Raw genomic sequence first — 6,261 nt, 5'->3', positions numbered from 1 at the left:
GAGAGAGAGAGATAGAGACAGAGAGACAGAGAGCGAGAGAGAGAGAGAATTGTAGAGAGATACATAGAGTGAGACAGAGAGATGCATAGAGAGAGGGAGACGGAGAGAGAGAGACAGAGATAGGCAGACAAAGAGACAGAGATAGACTCAGAGAGAGAGGGACAAACATGGAGAGCGAGAGAGAGACAGAGAGATAGAGAGAGAGACAGAGCGTTGGAGAGAGAGAAAGAGTCAGAGAGAGAGAAAAACAGAGATATACAGATAAACAACGCGAGAGAGAGAGAACGAGAGAGACAGACAGAGTGAGAGATCGAGAGAAATAGAGACAGACAGAGAGAAAGACACAGAGAGCGAGGGAGAGAGACAGAGACAGAGAGAGAGACAGATGGAGAGGCAGAGAGAGAGAGAGAAAGAGAGAGAGACAGACAGAGAGAAAGACACAGAGAGCGAGAGAGAGAGAGAGAGAGACAGAGTGGGAGACAGACAGAGAGACAGTCAGCGGGAGAGATGAGATAGATAGAGAAAGAGAAACAGAGAGAGAGACAGAGAGAGAGAGACAAAAGAGAGAGAGCGAGATAGACAGAGAGCGAGAGAGAGAGACAGAGAGAGGGAGACCGACAGAGAGAGTGAGAGACAGAGAGAGAGACACACACAGATGGAGAGAGATATAGACAGAGAGGGAGAGAGAGCGACAGAGAGTGAGAGACAGACAGAGACAGAGAGGAGGAGATTGCGTGTGTGTGTCTCTTCCTGCATAGATTCTGGGATTGATACAAGGCTATGGGGAGAGAGCGGGGCAATGGGATTAGTTTGAGGATTGATACAGGACTATGGGGAGAGAGCGGGGCAGTGGGATTAGTTTGGGGATTGATACAGGGCAATGGGGAGAGAGCGGTGCAGTGGGATTAGTTTGCGGATTGATACAGGGCTATGGGGAGAGAGCGGGGCAGTGGGATAAGTTTGGGGATTGATACAGGACTATGGGGAGAGAGTGGGTCAGTGAGATTAGTTCGGGGATTGATACAGGACTATGGGGAGAGAGCGGGGCAGTGGGATTATTTTGGGGATTGATACAGGACTATGGGGAGAGAGCGGGGCAGTGCGATTAGTTTGGGGATTGACACAGGGCTATGGGGAGAGAGCGGGGCAGTGGGATTAGTTTAGGGATTGATACAGGGCTATGGGGAGAGAGCGGGGCAGTGGGATTAGTTTGGGGATTGATACAGGACTATGGGGAGAGAGCGGGTCAGTGGGATTAGTTTGGGGATTGATACAGGACAATGGGGAGAGAGCGGGGCAGTGGGATTAGTTTGGGGATTGACACAGGGCTATGGGGAGAGAGCGGGGCAGTGGGATTAGTTTAGGGATTGATAGAGGGCTTTGGGGAGAGAGCGGGGCAGTGGGATTAGTTCAGGGATTGATACAGGGCTTTGGGGAGAGAGCGGGGCAGTGGGATTAAACCGAGAGAGAGAGCCAGAGCGATGGAGGGAGAGAGAGAAAGGCAGCGAGAGAGAGACAGAGAGAGAGGCAGAGAAAAATACAAAATGAGAGAGAGAGACAGAGAGATTGAGAGACAGATCGAGAGAGAGAGAGAGAGAGAGACAGGGAGAGAGAGAGAGGCAGAGACAGAGACAGAGAGACACAGAGAGAGAGAGAGGCAGAGAGAGCGAGAGAGACAGAGAGCGAGAGACAGAGTTACAGAGAGATAAAGAGAAAGAGAGACAGAGAGATACATAGCGAGAGAGAGAGAGAGAAAGGGAGTCGGCGAGAGAGAGAGAGAGACAGAGATACAGAGAGACAGAGATACAGAGAGAGAGAGACAGAAATAGGCAGACGGAGAGCGATAGAGAGAGAGGCTCAGAGTGATTAGGACAGAAAGACAGAGACAGAAAGCGTAAGAGACAGACAGAGATTGAGCGACAGACAGAGACAGAGCGAGAGACAGAGGATAGCGAGCCAAAGAGAGAGACAGAGTGAGAAGGAAAGACAGTGAGAGCGAGCGAGAGAGACAGATTGACAGAGAGAGGAAGACAGAGATAGAGAGAGAAAGAGAGAGAGACAGAGAGAGAGAGACAGAGAAAAGTACAGAGCGAGAGAGAGAGACAGAGAGAGAAAGGCAGAGAGAGAAAGAGAGAGAAAGAGATAGAGACAGATAGAGAGAGATAGAGATAAAGAGATATAAAGATCGGGGTAGAGGCTCAGAGAGAGAGAAAGAGAGTGAGAGAGAGAGAAGACAGGTAGTGACAGAGAGCGAGAGAAAGAAAGACAGAGAGAGAGGTTGAGCGAGAGTCAGAGAGAGAAAAACAGAGACAGATAGACAGAGAGAGAGAGAGAGACAGAGCAAGGCAGAAACAGAGAGAGAGGCAGAGAGAGAGAAAGAGACAGAGACAGAGACAGAGAGAGAGACCAAAAGAGATAGACAGTGAAAAATACAAAGCGAGAGAGGCAGAGAGCGTGAGAGACAGATCGAGGGAGAGAGACAGAGTGACAGTGATAGAGACAGAGAGACAGGGAGATAGAGAGGCAGAGAGAGAGAGAGAGAGAGACAGAGAGAGGGAAAGACAGAAAAAATACCGAGTGAGAGTTAGTGAGAGACAGGGAGAGAGTGCGTGAGAGACAGGGCGAGGGAGAGAAACAGGGAGAGAGTGAAACAGATAGAGAGTGACAGAGGGACATGAACAGACAGACAGAGAAGGAAAGAGAACGGGAAAGGGAGAGACAGAGTGAGAGAGAGAGAGTGAGTGAGATAGAGTTCGCGAGAGATGCAGAGAGAGAGAGAGACAAAGGTATACATGGCAAGAGAGAGACAGAGAGAGAGCGAGTGAGACAGAGAGAGTCAGAGATAGAGAGAGTGACGGATAGAGAGAGACAGAAATAGGCATACAGAGAGAGATAGAGAGGGAGATTCAGAGGGAGAGGGATAGAGAGACAGAGAGAGAGTGAGAGAGAGAGGTACAGAGAGAGAGAGAGACAGAGAGATACAGAGGGAGAGTGACAGCGAGAGAGAGACCGAGAAGAGAGAGACCGAGAGAGAGACAGAGATACCGAGAGAGGGAGACGCAGAGATAGTGACAGAGAGACAGATAGAGAGAGAGAGGCAGAGAGAGAGAGAGATTTAGTCACAGCGAGAGAAAGACAGAAACAATGCAGAGTGAGTGAGAGAGAGAGAGAGAGAGAGCAAGTGAGACAGACAGATTGACAAAGAGAGTACGAGACAGATCGAGAGAGAGAGAGACAGGGAGAGAGAGAGAGAGAGAGACAGAGAGAAAGAGAGATGGGGAGAGAGAGGGCGAGAGAGGGAGAGAGAGAGAGAGAGAGAGAGAGAGAGAGGGAGTCAGAGAGTGAGAGATAGAGTGGGTGGGAGACAAGAGAGAGACAGAGAACGATACAGAGCGAGAGAGAGAGAGAGAAAGAGAGAGAGATACAGAGAGACAGAGACAGAGAGACAGAGAGCGAGAGAGACAGAATTGTAGAGAGATGCATAGAGTGAGACAGAGAGATACATAGAGAGAGGGAGACGGAGAGAGAGAGAGACAGAGATAGGCAGACAAAGAGACAGAGAGATAGACTCAGAAAGAGAGGGACAAACATGCAGAGCGAGAGAGAGATAGAGAGAGAGACAGAGCGTTGGAGAGAGAGAGAGAGTCAGAGAGAGAGAAAAACAGAGAGTTACAGATAAACAACGCGAGAGAGAGAGAACGAGAGCGACAGATGGAGTGAGTGAGCGAGAGAAAGAGAGACAGACAGAGAGAAAGACACAGAGAGCGAGGGAGAGAGACAGAGAGACAGAGAGAGAGACAGATGGAGAGGCAGAGAGAGAGAGAGAAAAAGAGAGAGAGAAGAGACAGATAGAATGACACAGAGAGCGAGAGAGAGAGACAGACAGAGTGGGAGACAGACAGAGACAGAGGGGAGGAGATTGCGTGTGTGTGTGTCTCTCTATCTGTGTCTCTTCCTGCATAGATTCTGGGATTGATACAAGGCTATGGGGAGAGAGCGGGGCAATGGGATTAGTTTGGGGATTGATACAGGATTATGGGGAGAGAGCGGGGCAGTGGGATTAGTTTGGGGATTGATACAGGACTATGGGGAGAAAGCGGGGCAGTGGGATTAGTTTGGGGATTGATACAGGACTATGGGGAGAGAGCGGGGCAATGGGATTAGTTTGGGGATTGATACAGGACTATGGGGAGAGAGAGGGGCAATCGGATTAGTTTGGGGATTGATACAGGACTATGGGGAGAGAGCGGGGCAATGGGATTAGTTTGGGGATTGATACAGGACTATGGGGAGGTAGCGGGGCAGTGGGATTATTTTGGGGATTGATACAGGACTATGGGGAGAGAGCGGGGCAGTGGGATTAGTTTGGGATTGATACAGGTCTATGGGGAGAGAGCGGGTCAGTGGGATTAGTTTGGGGATTGATACAGGACTATGGGGAGAGAGCGGGGCAGTGGGATTAGTTTGGGGATTGACACAGGGCTATGGGGAGAGAGCGGGGCAGTGGGATTAGTTTAGGGATTGATAGAGGGCTTTGGGGAGAGAGCGGGGCAGTGGGATTAGTTCAGAGATTGATACAGGGCTTTGGGGAGAGAGCGGGGCAGTGGGATTAAACCGAGAGAGAGAGCCAGAGCGATGGAGGGAGAGAGAGAAAGGCAGCGAGAGAGAGACAGAGAGAGAGGCAGAGAAAAATACAAAATGAGAGAGAGAGACAGAGAGATTGAGAGACAGATCGAGAGAGAGAGAGAGAGAGAGAGACAGTGAGAGAGAGAGAGGCAGAGACAGAGACAGAGAGACACAGAGAGAGAGAAAGGCAGAGAGAGCGAGAGAGACAGAGAGCGAGAGACAGAGTTATAGAGAGATAAAGAGAAAGAGAGACAGAGAGATACATAGCGAGAGAGAGAGAGAGAGGGAGTCGGCGAGAGAGAGAGAGAGACAGAGATACAGAGAGACAGAGATACAGAGAGAGAGAGACAGAAATAGGCAGACAGAGAGCGATAGAGAGAGAGGCTCAGAGTGATTAGAAAAGAAAGACAGAGACAGAAAACGTAAGAGACAGACAGAGATTGAGCGACAGACAGAGACAGAGCGAGAGACAGAGGATAGCGAGCCAAAGAGAGAGACAGAGTGAGAAGGAAAGACAGTGAAAGCGAGCGAGAGAGACAGATTGACAGAGAGAGGAAGACAGAGATAGAGAGAGAAAGAGAGAGAGACAGAGAGAGAGAAAGACAGAGAAAAGTACAGAGCGAGAGAGAGAGACAGAGAGAGAAAGGCAGAGAGAGAAAGAGAGAGAAAGAGATAGAGACAGATAGAGAGAGATAGAGATAAAGAGATATAAAGATCGGAGTAGAGGCTCAGAGAGAGAGAAAGAGAGTGAGAGAGAGAGAAGACAGGTAGTGACAGAGAGCGAGAGAAAGAAAGACAGAGAGAGAGGTTGAGCGAGAGTCAGAGAGAGAAAAACAGAGACAGATAGACAGAGAGAGAGAGAGAGACAGAGCAAGGCAGAAACAGAGAGAGAGGCAGAGAGAGAGAAAGAGACAGAAACAGAGACAGAGAGAGAGACCAAAAGAGATAGACAGTGAAAAATACAAAGCGAGAGAGGCAGAGAGCGTGAGAGACAGATCGAGGGAGAGAGACAGAGTGACAGTGATAGAGACAGAGAGACAGGGAGATAGAGAGGCAGAGAGAGAGAGAGAGAGAGACAGAGAGAGGGAAAGACAGAAAAAATACCGAGTGAGAGTTAGTGAGAGACAGGGAGAGAGTGCGTGAGAGACAGGGCGAGGGAGAGAAACAGGGAGAGAGTGAAACAGATAGAGAGTGACAGAGGGACATGAACAGACAGACAGAGAAGGAAAGAGAACGGGAAAGGGAGAGACAGAGTGAGAGAGAGAGAGTGAGTGAGATAGAGTTCGCGAGAGATGCAGAGAGAGAGAGAGACAAAGGGATACATGGCAAGAGAGAGACCGAGAGAGAGCGAGTGAGACAGAGAGAGTCAGAGATAGAGAGAGTGATGGATAGAGAGAGACAGAAATAGGCATACAGAGAGAGATAGAGGGGGAGATTCAGAGGGAGAGGGATAGAGAGACAGAGAGAGAGTGAGAGAGAGAGGTACAGAGAGAGAGAAAGACAGAGAGATACAGAGGGAGAGTGACAGAGAGAGAGAGACCGAGAAGAGAGAGACCGAGAGAGAGACAGAGAAACCGAGAGAGAGAGACGCAGAGATAGTGACAGAGAGACAGAGAGAGAGAGAGAGGCAGAGAG

Source organism: Pristiophorus japonicus, unplaced genomic scaffold (assembly GCF_044704955.1).
Source record: "Pristiophorus japonicus isolate sPriJap1 unplaced genomic scaffold, sPriJap1.hap1 HAP1_SCAFFOLD_210, whole genome shotgun sequence".
NCBI classification, from domain to species: Eukaryota; Metazoa; Chordata; class Chondrichthyes; family Pristiophoridae; genus Pristiophorus; species Pristiophorus japonicus.
This window is presented reverse-complemented; position numbering follows the sequence as displayed.